We start from the raw sequence: 14,172 nt of genomic DNA on the forward strand, positions 1-14,172 counted from the left end.
TGTGTGGTATGCCTGTGTATAGATATAAGTATATGCTGTGTGGTATGCCTGTGTATAGATATGTACACTGAGTGCAGGCATCCATGAAGCATCATGCCCCCTCTGCCCTCCAGAGCCGTGGTTACAGGCAGATGTTAGCAGCTTGATGTAGGCGATCAAACTGAGCTCCTCTGCAGCAGTTCATACTATTCCCCGATGAGCTGTGTCTCCAGCCCTCTGCCTCCGCCTCTTCTAGTTTATGATAACTTTAAATGTCTGCAGTCTTTACGTTCTCCTGCACGGTCTTCATGACCCTTAGCTGGGATAGGGTTTGGAAATCTGCCTTGCATGTTGCCTGACACCTGGAACACTCAGTAGAAGTGAGGACTCCCTTCTCTCCAGACCTCTCTCAGTGACCCATCCAGAGGCATCGGGGACAGTCACAGCGTTCTGCCAATGGCGGCCTGGTTCCTAGAAGATAATTTACCCCGAAGTCAGAAGGGCAGGTGATGCAGAAGAATCATAAGTACACAGTAGGAAGGGAGGGAAACGTTGAGTAGAGAGTCTTATAGCTGTCCTTCTGTCCTTCTGAAGGGAAATCTGTCCAGGAGGAGCCACAGGAGAGGCCAGAGAAAGGCAGGTCAGCCCAGGAGAGGAAGCTAAGGGAGAATGGCCAGGATTGGGTTAGTCGAGCTTAGGAGTGGTCTGACCTACATGTTCCCACTCAGGTGTGCTTGCTCCTAGGATGTTAGTATTGCCAGTGCTGGCCTGGTCCTGCCATGACAGATAATGTCAGGGCAGGGAGTACTTTGTAACAGAGACTTCGTAGGACTTGATTTCTCTGGCACTGTCCTCTGGGACTAGAACCCAGACTTTTCACGTGACCAATGTCACCCTGTATCAGCCAGGGTTTTCTAGAGTAACAGAACTTACAGAATGAAGAGAGAGAGAGAGACAGAGACAGACAGAGAGACAGAGAGAGACAGAGAGAGACGGATACTGAGAAACACATAAATACGAAGAGTCAGCTAGGCCAACAATGGCTGCCTATGTATGGACGATCTAAGAATCCAGGAATTGTTCAGTCCACGAGGCCAGAAGTCTCAGCTGGTCTTCAGTACACTCTAGAATCCTGAAGAAGTGTGTTCTAATGCCAGGGAAGGATTGGACTTGCTAGTGAGGGTGAAAGCAAGCAGACAAAGAGAAAGAGCTTCCTTCTTTCATGTCCTTAATGTAGGCTCCAACAGAAAATGTGGCCCAGATTCAAGTTTTTCTTCCAACCTCAAAAGATCTGTATTGAAGGTGTGTCTTCCCACCTCAAAAATCCAGGTTGGAATGGAACTTGCCAATTTAAATATTTAATTAAACAATAAGAAAAAGAAATCCCTCACAGGTGTGCCCTGCCATTTTGGGGTTTTAATGAATTCCAGATGTTGTTAAGTTGATAACTCAGAATAACCATCACACAGGCCTTTTGTTTCTTTGGGGGGCTTTGTTTTTTTAGTTTTCTTTGTCGGCCAAGAGAATGTTTAGTCATAGTAAAATCACCTGTTTGAGTTCCTGCCCGTGAACATGCCTTAAACACAGTGTCTGTTGAAGACAGTAAGCCATAAATGCCAGTGGTTTCTTAGTTTGAGACATTAGGGAAAAGGAGACTGCCCAGAGAAGAACTCAGGCAGATCCCCCAGCGCCCACTCAGTTTACCTTACCAGTGGAGCCTCTCTTATTTCAGCTTGACTTGGCTCTGCTAAAAATAAAAAAAAATAAAAAATAAAAAAAAATGCAGAAGGAATTCACTTCCCTCATGTCCGGTCCATCACTCTGTGGAAGAAAGTTAAATACTTATGATAGGGTTTTCCACATTTTTTGACTGACTGACCAAATGTATTTGAAAAAAAAAATGAAAAGATCTATTTTTGTTACAGTCAAGAAAACATAATTGAATAAAGGCATGAATGCCCAAGCCAACATTTCTATTCTGGCAAGTGGAGCTCCCCACTCAGTTGCAAAGGCAGGTATAGATTAGCTGGCCCTTGTTCTCTGTTTCTACAAAGGAAAAGGGCTACAATCTTATTCTTTGTAACCTGTGTCCTGCACCCCTGGGCACATCTGATGCACACTCAGTCTAAGCAGGGCCTCTGATCCAGAAAGCCCACGTGTTGAGAAGAAGAGAAAGGCATGTAATAATACAGATAAAGAAAGATAACAAAGTGCTGGGCATCCTCTGCCTTGAAAGGGCAGTCAATCAATGCTGTGAAGATGGCTGCTTCTAAGAGGGTGGCTCAAGCCCAGAGAGTAGCTGCTCTCTGACCTGGATATGTAACCACAGAATGTTCTGTATTTGAATACAAACACAGTGGCTTCATTACGCAGATAACGTGCACTCGGACAGGCGCCTGGTAGCTCAGGACTCCCATGCTCTCCTCTCAGTGATGGCATGGGTGTTTGCTTGTGTGCTTCTGTCCCCACTCTGTGCCGGTGTGTTTGCATCATTGTGGACCGGGAGCACCTTGTGATGGGCGTATTCGACCGGTATGCTTAAATAAACAGACCAGCTCAAAACAACAGATATAATTTAATAATTGAAAGACGGGGAAACTCATGTGACCCGAGTAAAAGTTCCGATGTCCAAGCGGGTCAGGCAAACATCCCGCTCAGAGAGCTAGTACACCTGGATCTCCATGTTTTCTTCCCTGGGGACCAGGTCACCACACCCAAGCAAATGTGATTGGCTGAGCTCCCCCATCAACCTTGGACTCTAGATTTTGACCTGATTGTGTACCTCTATCACATGGCCCTGACCTTTTAGGTTATGAGTACACGCTTAATGGACAACTATCTCCAAAAGACATAGAAGCAATAAAATAAAAACGATATGCTCCTTACTTTCCCATCTATTTATAGAAAACTTTCAAGTGAACTCTAGCATGGACAATGACATAGTCCTCAGAGAACCGGAGATTGCAGTGAGAAGGAGAACCAGTCTTTCTCCCCTCCTCCTTTGCCTCCCCATCCTCACTCACTATGTTTCTGTATACTCTTTAAACCACACTGACGTGCAGAATAACATATGGATCTCTGTTTCTTCTCAAGACAGGCACTCACTTAGCACCACTGTGTGTGGAGTCCCAAAGGACGGTAAAGTAGAAAAAAAATCCGAACCGTCATTTACATTTTTGTATTGATTAACTGTTTGTAAATTGCTGACACGTGAATATCCGTCACACAAATCTGGCCCTCACGTAAATGCGGTGAAGCAGGGGAGAGGTTTTTCCTCACATCTGAACCAAGCAGCCTGAGGTGGATACAGGGCTGAAGCGTCCTGGTGTGCTCACTGCCTCCCCTTGCCATGGACACCGAAGGCAGGTAGACACACAGGTCAGGATGGAGGGGACCATACTCTGTCCCTTCTGTGATTCCAGGTTACTAAGCAAATGCCTTCAGTCTTCCCAGTCTGAGGTTCCTAGTGTATCTATAGAAGAAAGAAAGATGTTGGAGAAATGTATTCCAGACCAGCATGTATAATGAGTATGCATAAATTCTGGAAATCCAGCCTTGCATACAGGGTTAAGAACAATTCAGAACCAAATGTTCTTGGCATGAGAATGAGATGAAAGCCTCCGAATGAAGAGCAGAAAGGTTCTTCACATTGACCAACGGAGAGAAAACAATTTAGTTTAAAATGGGCATCTGAGTGATAATCCTTGATTCTAGCCTCGAAATGCCCAGAAAAAAAAAAAAAAGGAAAAATGTCTGGAGTTTGTCTTTCGTGTGAAAGATTACATCTCCGATTTCTGATATGGAGTAGTGATTGACCCATGCTGTGACAGGAAGAGCCATCAGACTGGTCCCTGAAGAACATGCCTCAGCTCCGATGGTGCAACGTGTTAGTTCCATTATTCCAGCTGATTTTACTTAGCCACTAGGAATATTCAGGATGTTGCAAGAAACACCTAGTTCCAGGAGAGAGGAGTTGGTACCAGTGCTGCCTACAGTTAGAGGCACACTGCACGTATGTTAAATCGGTCCAGGCCCTGCGGTGTGACAAGGTGCTTCCTACGTCTGGTGCCGCTCAATTTTAATTTAGTATAAAGGTATGCATATGCAAACATGCATAAGACAGACGTTCCCTCGGATGAGTAAAATAGGATTACAAAGGAAATCCCAAGTGTATTAGGGAGACGGAAATGCAGAATGTGGGACTGAGCACGGCTGAATTGTCTGGCTGTAACTTCCAGTGTTTCTGACAGAGAAAGCCTAGAATCTAGAGGAAACAGCCCATCTCATCCCAGGTGCAGAGAGACAGCTTGGGTCCCGGGAAGAGGAAAGTTTTAATCGTCAACCCTTGGAGAGAAATTTAATGATGGTGGCTCTTCTCCAGTTGTTTTCCTACAAGACCTTCAGACTTCCTCCCAATTACTTCTTAACGTTAGCATACACTGTGGAAGCAATTTGTAACACACATACATTCATCTCTCTCTCTCTTTCTCTCTCTCTCTATCTCTCTCTCTCTCACACACACACACACACATACACACACACACACACACACACACACACAAACACACTGGGGTTACTAATGAAAACCTAAGGTTATTAGAAAACCAGAAATGCAGAGCCTGGGAATGAGCCCAGCTGGAATGCTGCTGGCTGTAACTTCTAATCTTTCTGACAGAGTGTGCCTATTATGTGGTGTGCACACATATTCCACACATAGATATACACGCCCCATTCCATTGTGGTGCATTATCATTATGATAGCCAACATTTATCTAGAGCTTCCTGTGTGCCAGGCGTGCTTTGAAACCCTTTCCATATCTTCAGTCATTTAATCCACAGAGTGACCCTGTGACTAGTATTTCTTTCCTAGTTCTGTAGATTGAGAGGTGGGTAAGGCACAGAGAGTCACAGAGTCAGCGAGGCAGGAGAATCTGTCCTTGAACCTGGAACTGGGCATCACGACCTAGCTAAGGCGCCGTTCCCTCTGGTTTCTCTCTTGTCTTCCCATCTTCGACTCAAGCGACAGTTTAAACAGAGGACATGTGAACTCTTACTTATTTTTCTGTCTGTTTATTTATTGTGGCCTCGTGGCTTGAACACGGGGCCTTGTATGAGCTGGTGAGCCACCGCTGGTCTCCACTGCAGGGTTTTCCTTTCTGGCTAAGTTGCATTTGCTTAGGCTCCTTAAGTTATATGTGGTGTGGAGAGTTGTTCTCCTCTGAGTGTTCTAACTCCCAGTCTGATTGACAGGAGACACCCTGTGTGGATTGAAGTCGTTTATTTAAGTGGATTTAAATGTTACTCTCTTTACCTTCCCACTCCCCTGCCTCATTACTATAAGTTCAAGTGCTCCTTGCTGTAGCTCTGAGCTGGCAGGGGGTGGGTGGGGAGCAGGTCTGACTTCAGGGTGTCACACTGCTGAGCATGTAGAGCCCACGTTCATCTTTGTACCCTGGGCAGACTCTCTTGGTGCTCCTCATCTCTCTGGAAAACTGCCCTCCCACGGTGTTACTAAGATGAATGGCTTCCAGAACCCTTACCATCCTTGTTATCCGAGGATCAAGATAACTGTAAAGATTGCCATGTGTCAGTGGCTGAGAATCATATGTCAGCCTATGCAGTGACATTGTGGATTGAGCAACCAAATACTGCATTTGATTGTTCCTTTATTATGAACCCTGGGAATCTGTTCATGTCATCATCTCTTCCATCCCCTTAACCATTAAGTTACAGAAAGTGATACCACTTCTGGCAAAGATGGTACTGGGCCCTGAGATAGGGTGACAGTTCAGTAACCTAGCTCTCCTCGGTCATACAGTATGATACTTATCTATGATTTGAAGTCCACTTAATGTTTACTTTTTGTCTGCATATGCTGATCTTATAAAAAGAGATCATTTCCATGTTGTATGAACCCCTTCTTTCAGGAAATTGAGATTGAAGCCTATATAAATTACTTAGAGGATGTCATCAATTTTTTAAGTTAAATATTGAACAGATTTTCCTTTGTTTTTATTTTAATTTATGAAAGGCTGCCTATCTGTAAGCTGTTTCCATAAACTAGAAGTAAAGTTGATAAGTAAAATCAGAAAGTTAACCCATGTGCATTGCCTTGAGAAGATGCAAACCCCTCTATAGCTACCCACGTGCTGCAGGGCCTACCTCCCTGCTAGGATTAGCTAACTGGTCGACCCTTGCCAGGTTCTTTGCCTGCTTTCAAACAAAGGGAGGAACCCTGTGGAGCAAGGACGTGATGTGCTCCAGAAAGAATACTTTTTCTTTCAGTGCATACATGGAGTGTCTTTACCTCTTAGAAAGATGGAGTAATGTAAAAATAGATGTGTAATAATTTAAAAGCATTTCATAGGTGCTTGACTAAGTGTTCAAACATGTTTCTCAAACTCAATGTTTTTTTTTTGTTTGTTTGTTTCTGGTTTGGTCTTTGTTTCTGTTTTTTGTTTTTTAGGGGGTGTTTTTTTTTTCCTCTGCTGTCAGCTCTGGCACAGAAAGCTTATTAGCTTGGACAAAGCAGAGAACACATCAAGAGGCTATTTAGGTTTTCTTTTTCTTTTTCCTATCATTATGTAACAAGCCCGCTACACAAAGTCACTTAACATAACATCATACAGAGAGAAAATTAATCATCAGCTAATGAGATAGGGATGTGGAAAGACGTTTGAAAGAAGCAATTTAGAGGCCCCAATTAGGTCATATTCTAGTGGGTCTCTCATGGGCATTGCTAGCTCATCTCAGGTCTGGGAGCGGGGTATGGGGGTAGAAAGTAGAGGAAGGAACGAGGGAGGGATAAGGCGTGGGAAAGGAGATACCGGAGCTACAAAGAGATCTTTACAGTGCTTTAGACTTGGGCTAATGAGAACCTAAATTAGGAAGGAGAATGAACACAACGATCCAGAAACCCCTTCAAAGGCAGGCGGCAAGTAGGCATAGCATATGCCTACCTGCTGCTGTCTGCTGAGCTTCCATCTAGGAACTGAGAGAAAGGGCTGCAACCTTACAGAAAACAGAAAACACGAAGTTCTGTGACCTTCCCAAGGGTGTTATTCGGGACAGAGGAGGACAGATGCCTGGCCCTGCGGAGAGTTTGCAGACTGCAGGAGAGGAGATGCAGAAACAGGAAGACAGTGGGAGCTGGGAAGTAATGTTACCCACATGAGATCCCAATGCCAGGACCTCAGAGAATTTTCATGTGCATCTCTGAGACTTGGTGACAGTCCTCCAAAGTAGAAGTCAACAGCAAAGGTTTTGGAGGAAATACATGTGTGGAAGGAGTTCTGGTGGCCTTGTCTCAGAAGTTATTTCTGCAGACTAGGAACCTGCCAGAAAAGCAGAAAAATAATGTCCCTTCCAAACAGGGCAGTGAGCGGGCCTTGTCTGTCTCTGTGTCTGAGCCTGGCCTGCAAGGCAAGTTTGCTGGTGAATGAGAAGGCATGAGGATGCTCTAGGAGAGTCATTTGGTCATTTTTATACAGAGTGGGGACCAGGGAGGGGAAGCTGAGAGAACAGCAGAGCCTTCTCAGAAGACAGAATGAGAAACTAGATGTAACCATTGCTGGAAAAGACCAGTGGTGGGAGAGAAAATTAGATCTGGTCCCAGGAGCCCAGAGTTCAGAGTAAGGAAAATGGATTTAACCACAGGTTACCAGGTCCCGAGCAGTGTGAGCGGATCCGTTCCTTGTGTGAAGCCCCTCAGGAAACGGCAAGGCCATTGTCCATGTGCTCAATGCATTGTCGCCAGCTGTGTCCACGGGCAGCTGGAAAGCCCGAAGAAGGGGAGAGACGGCTGCAGCACTGGGGTCCTCACTCCCTCGCCACACTCGCATGGCTTCAGAGCTTTAGAACAATTATTCTACATACCTAGAAATTAATTTCTTCATCGCGCAGTCTAGAAGACAGAATGGAGTAGTAGCCATGCGATTTCAGCTTCAGAATGTCATATTCTTTGGGCGCAGAATCTCGGCTCCATCATCAGCTCCTCTGTCCCTGGCCAGCACGGTTTGTGAGTCTGAGGCACACCTTGTCCTAAGTCTGGGCTTCTTAAGCATCTGTCTTTCCTAGCTCACTAGCCCACTTCATTTCTATCCCTGGGGGTGTGCCTCTTTTCTGTTTTCTGCCTGTTTTCTGCTTCTATTTCTTTCTATCACCTAAAAATGAAAAAAAAAAAAAATGACTGAGTCCCAACAGGTCGAGACACTGTGGTGAATTGGACTCACATGGTAGCAGCTCAGCTCTGTGCCCAGGATTGGCTCAGGTACTGAATTCTCATTACCCGGCCCCCAGTGCAAACACATTTCAAACAAGCATGGATGAGCCCTTGCCTCCTGCGCCTTCAGAACATGTTTGGCGTTTCAAATGCAGGCTCCTGGTGTGGGGTTATGGAAGGACCTTTCCGACATCTTTGGTCAGTTTTCTGTACTCGTTTTGGTCAGAAGTTTTAGAACAGTCTGCACCTCCTGTCTTGTCGATTTTTCAAACATGGACACAAATCTCCTCACCTAAGTCAACAGTACTTAAAATAGCTGTTGACGGCTGAGCTCCCATTCTGCCAACGCTGCATCCCTGGTCAAGGAGCCAGAGGGTTTTATTGATGGAATGAGGTCTTTGTTCATAAAGCGTACATAGCAGGGCTGGAGGGGCACACACTGGACATGCGTCTTGGGTTTAAGTGGGAAGCATACCTCTCCACCTTTGGATCCCCCCAGAAAGATTGCAGGCGTATTTTCAATTTCACTTCCCTAAAAAACCTGCTTGTAAGCCTTCACTAACCTTATGAAGTACCCTGTTCCCTTAACATGTAATCTGTGTAACCGAGCTGATCTCCACCACTCCAGAGCAATCCTCAGGGTTTTTTTTCCTCGTGAAAGGAAAATCTAAGGGGAGTTCTGCCCCCCAGGAAACTGGCCTGCGCATTTCTTTCTCGGGGAATATTTAGGAGCATCTTTGTGCCTATCATCCCAATGAGTGTATTTTGGAGATGTCTTTTCACATGCCCATCACTTAACCAGAAGACATCATAAGAAAGACATCAGAAGAAATAGGTTGAGACTGTAATCTCAGAACATATATAGATGGCTGAGACAGGAGGATTGTAAATTTCAGGCCAGCCTGAGTTACATTAAAATAAAAAAAAAAAAAAGCTCTAGGCAAACCTGAGCTAGATTGCAAGACTCTGTCTCCAAAGTAAGAAGTGGGGAAAGTGGACTGTTAACCCCTTTAGGGTCCCTTCCCTGACAGAGTCTCCTTGTACTGGTTTCCCGGGGTTACCATAACAAATCAGGTGGCTTAAAACAAGAGATATTTATTCTCTGTTCTCACATGCAGCAGGCACAGTGATGGAACAGTAACTGAGAGCTTACATCTTGATCCACAACAATGAGGCAGAGGGCTACCTGGGAGTGGTGTGGACTTTTGAAATCTCAGAGCCCACCCCAGTGACCCAGCTCCTCCAACAAGGCCATACCTCCTAATTCTTCTCAAGCAGTTTCACCAATCGGGGACCTAACATTCAAATACATGAGCCTACGGGGGCCGCTCTCATTCAGAGCACCACAGTATATGTGCCGACATTATAGACAGGCTGTGTGCCTGAGAAGTAGGGCCAGAGGGTGGGGCTCTGGGCTCTTTCTCCTGCCTGAGGTCACAGTGTCTACAGACTCTGAGCTTATGCTAGGTCCCAGGGCTTGGAGAGGGGCAGAAAAATGGAGTAGAGGGACCCTGAAATTACTTCTCCTTTATCAAATGAGTTACTGTCCCTGCCTCCTTTACCAAAGCCCAGGCTTTGCTCTTGGCATCTAAACCCTGTGTTGCGTCTCCAGCTCGAGGCTTGGCAGAGTTTAGCCAGATGCTTAGCAGTCCTTAACCTCTGGCTCGGAGTTCTTGTTGCCAAATGCATTCCCTGTGGGTTGAGTCAGAACCCTGGACCAGAGTAGCTTGTGTCCTATATTGTGTGGACAGGGTTCCTGCCCTGGTATGCTTGCCCTGCCTGGGCTCTGACTGTGGACTGCTGGCAGTCTGTGTACTCAGTCATTCACCGACATCCCAGGCCCTGGGGGAACCTGCAATGTTCCCATTTACCCTGATTGCTCTGTCCTCCCTCTTATTCTCTTGGAACACTGTGTTCTGCCTTCTGGGCCAGACCTGCTTTGGCACCGACAGCTTGTCTCTGTTTCCCTCCCTCATCCTCAGCCCTAGCCTGTCTTCCTCTGTTCACACCTGACCTACTTATATGCAACTTTGATCTGAGAGAGACCCAACTGCCTTTTTTTTTTCCCCCAGTGAGGAAAGATTCTCACCTCAATCAGGCCGCTCTTTACTAAGGCATCCACTGGAAACGGCAGAGCAAGATCAGGTCACTACTTGAGAAAAATCAGCAAAGAGAAGAGGAGGATGGGGGCAACTCACACAGCCTGGGATTCGGCTGGCAGATGTCTGGCATGCAAGGAGCTGCCACTCCAGCAAGAAGCACAAGGACACTCACCAGCTTGCATGGCACCGACCCTTGTGGTCTGCAAGACGCCTTGTGCTTTCTCAGTGTATCATGGTCACCTGTTCTGGGCACCTGGGGCAGGCTGGGGAAGGTACTTGGAATTCCTCACACTTTAGGAGACTCCCTGCTGGCAGCGGCTTTCCTGGATAACTCTTAGATTTGGTTCCTATCAAACTCTGTGATTTCCCACGTGAAGAATTTATACTGTTATCCTTGGTAGACTGTGTAGTAGTGAGTGCTCAAAAAATGAGAATGAATGAATGAGTGAACGAACGAATGCAATTAGTTCAGGTGTGATTCCAATAAAACCCTAAATGCAAACTCTCTGAACCACTCTCTGAAAAACGTTCCTCTTGTCCGGGTTGTGCCACCAGCTATGAAAGCTGCAGCACGTCTGAGGTCACAAGATAAGTTCAAGGCTAGACTGGGCAACTTAGTCTCCAAATAAAAAGGGAAGAGAATGCTGAAGACAGAGCTCAGCGCTAGAGTCCTTGTCTGGCCTGCACAGAACTAAAAATACACATGCTCATCTCAGAAGTAAAATCCCGACCGTAAGAACCCAAAAGTCAGACTTCTGTTGGAGTCGTTCATCCTTCCAACTGAAACAAGAAACACAGCGCAGTTTCTGCTTCTTGCCACCTGCGTCTTTGGAGCCAGGGACACAGTGTGAGTAGCTGTTGGTTCATCCGTAAGCGGTGCTTACAGAAAGGTGATGCTGTTACGTCCTCAAATGGACCCTTCCGTGCTGCAGTGTGAACTGGCTTCCTCTTTCCCTGGGGTAGCAACTGTAGTTCCTTCTCCACAGACTTGACGGGGTAGCTCTCACCCGCGAGGCAGGGAAATGTGCTCAGCATTTCTAGACCCTGTACCTGTGGCTGCTGAGGACTGTATTAGATTTCCAGAGCTGCTACTTCAGTTTAATGAACTAGTAAATAATTTGCTTTTGTGCTGTTTGAGAAATAATTTTTTATGCAGAAATTGCTAAAAATAATGGTTTTTTAAAAAAAAAAAAAAGAAAGAAAAGACTTACTCTTTCCTCCTTGCCCACTTGTGTATTAAATCCCAGATCCTTTGAGGTCCCGCATAACTTGTGTTAATTCCCTCCTGGTCCCCTTCAAGCCCCTGCAGATTTCATTAAACCTCAGTATATTCCTACTGATGCCTCAGAAAAGGCAAAGTAACTCCCGTTCCCTGCTAAACATTCTGCTCAGGAATATACTGTCTTTTGTCTCCATTGCTGAGTATTTATCTATTTGGCCTCGAGACAGAAAGCAGACAGGCGTCTGTTCCGTTCAAACGAGAGGCAAACGCAGGCACCAGGCTCCCATTGCATTTGTGGGAAACATCTGTTTATTGTAATGCACGGAGCTCGAGTTTCAGGGCTTGCAATCCTGAGTGGCTCCAGCCTTAAATCATCCCGTGTTGGCAAACCTTAGCGAAGGCCAGGCCAGGAGAGAAACAGATGTATGGGAGGAGATTAAACAAAGAGCACAAGCAGGCCAGCGTTCCCCCCACTGGTACCCGTGGCTAATGTGCGCACCTATGGAAGCTGTGTTTCAGGACTGCGACATGGAAAACCTTTGTGCCCTGGTTTATGATTGTCAGCTAACTGCATCAGCAGAAGTGTGTGTGTGTGTGTGTGTGTGTGTGTGTGTGTGTGTGTGTGTTAGTTTTATGGGCACATTTTTAGATGCGGTATCCTGTATTAGATGACCGAAGGCCCAAACCGTATCTTGTGCTGGCTGCCAAACTTGGTAATGTGTAAGAGTTTCCAAGCTGGCTCTGAAGGCTTGAAGGGGTCATGGAGGGCAGCTGAGCCTGGGCACGATGAGAAGCCAGAAGAGGCTGTTGGTGAGTGTGCAGCATCTGTTGAAAGAGGAGCAAGGCAGTAAGCAGCGTCCCCCATGGTCTCTGCATTAGTTCCTGCCTTCAGATTTCTCCTTCGAGTTCATGCTGTGTCTTCTCTCAGTTATGCACTATACACTGTAAGATGAAATAACCCCTTTTTTCCCCAAGTTGCTTTTGGTCATGGTGTTTAACACAGTCATAGATAAGTAACTAATATAGCAATGAATAAAGTTGGATCATCTTAAATGAGAACATTGAAACCATCATATCTATACATTTTTCAATATGGAGCCAGACCTGGGCCCTTGTTCCAGCTCTGCCATTTGTCTGCTTTATGATGTAGGACATTTTGTGTAAATGCTTTAAATGTCCATTTCTTTGTCCGTGAGCTGTCAAGACACAGTGACATCTTAGATGAAGTCATGAGCCACCAGTTTGAGTCTCATCCCTGTCCTTTTCTAAACTTCTGCGTCTTCTCGCCGTCACTGTTCTGAGCTGCACTGTCACAGGATTGTGGGGTCCTGGAAGGGAACACACACGCCACACATCCAAAATAAAACCACCTGACTACAGCCAAGCTAGTACACGGGGTTACAGATCAGGACTACACTGCCTCGGCTGTTCCACCCAGGGAGAGGCAGACCTGTCTGCAGTAGCTAGTGGAAAAGACTGGCCTTCCACCTCTTCAGGCTTCTGTATAAACTCCATCATTGCTTTTGCTGCTGCATTTGTCTAACTGCCCAGCACAGCTAAGCAAAGAATAAAGTCATACACAAGGCCAAGATTCCTATGCTCATGAGAAACCCAACAGGAGAGGGGGTCCTGAAGGTCAAAGGGCAAATACCTAAGAGGAGACGGGAAGGCAGGAGATGAAGAGGTAGTTTAATTTCATCCTTGCAGCATGATAGAGAGTTGTCATGTCCTCTCTTGGTGGGATTGTCTGCTTAGTAACTTTATCTTACTAGAGAGAGTGTTGTTTTCTACAAAGATAAAAATCCCCAAGGGAGAGATTTCCATTGTATCCAGTTTCTCATTATTCCTGTGGTTAGAAAGGGCTTGCTTTATCTGTTTTTAATGACAGAAGTCAGATCTGTTTGTCACACGCAGAATAATGCCTTAAAGTGTTAAGTATATGTACATATGGGGAAGTGGTTTCATTTAGCTGCCCACAAACCACCTCATATAGTGGTCATGTTCATGAATATCTACCCCCATTTGCAAAAACATTTATCATTAGAAACCATAGTCACTAACATGCACAGCAGATCTCCAGGCCCAGCCTCCTTCCAACTGTAATTGTACATCTTTTGGCCAACCTCCTACCCCGCTCCATCCATGAGAAGAGCAGTTGCCATTTTATTCGTCCTTCTGTTAATTCAATTTATTTATTTATTTATTTTAGATTTGGTGGTAAGGCACTGGGTTGCATTTGTAAGCCTGGCTTAATACACTTAGCAGCCATTCATAATGTCACGGGTCCTTTCTTTTTATTGCTGGCCAGTACTCCTGTGTTCCCCACAGCTATTTAACACATCCACCTGCTCCAGCATCCGGGTTGATTCCCCACCCTGGCTGTTGTGACCCGTGCTGCAGTGCACATGGGAGCGTAGATGTCTCTTAATGCATCCCTTGTGATACATGCATACCAGTGGGATCACCGAGCCCATGAGAGTCCTGTTTGTATTGATTTCCACAATAACTCTCTTTTCTCTCCGTCCTTGCCAACGCTTACGATCTTTTTAAAATCCTTGCATATCACCTTTGACATCATCTGCTTCATTGTCACGCTCAGAAATCAATTCAGCATTTTACATGGAAAAATCTATCCTCCTCGGCTTTGT

General features: G+C 45.7%; 1 protein-coding gene across 6 annotated transcripts in view; it reads left to right on the forward strand.

The window, feature by feature from the left end:
- The window catches only part of LOC101997947 (ecto-NOX disulfide-thiol exchanger 1), a 468,349-nt gene that overhangs the window by 394,335 nt on the left and 59,842 nt on the right, over positions 1-14,172 (forward strand). The gene's annotated exons all lie outside the window — the stretch shown is intronic.

The sequence above is a fragment of the Microtus ochrogaster genome, chromosome 17 (genome assembly GCF_000317375.1).
Source record: "Microtus ochrogaster isolate Prairie Vole_2 chromosome 17, MicOch1.0, whole genome shotgun sequence".
Classification (NCBI taxonomy): Eukaryota; Metazoa; Chordata; class Mammalia; order Rodentia; family Cricetidae; genus Microtus; species Microtus ochrogaster.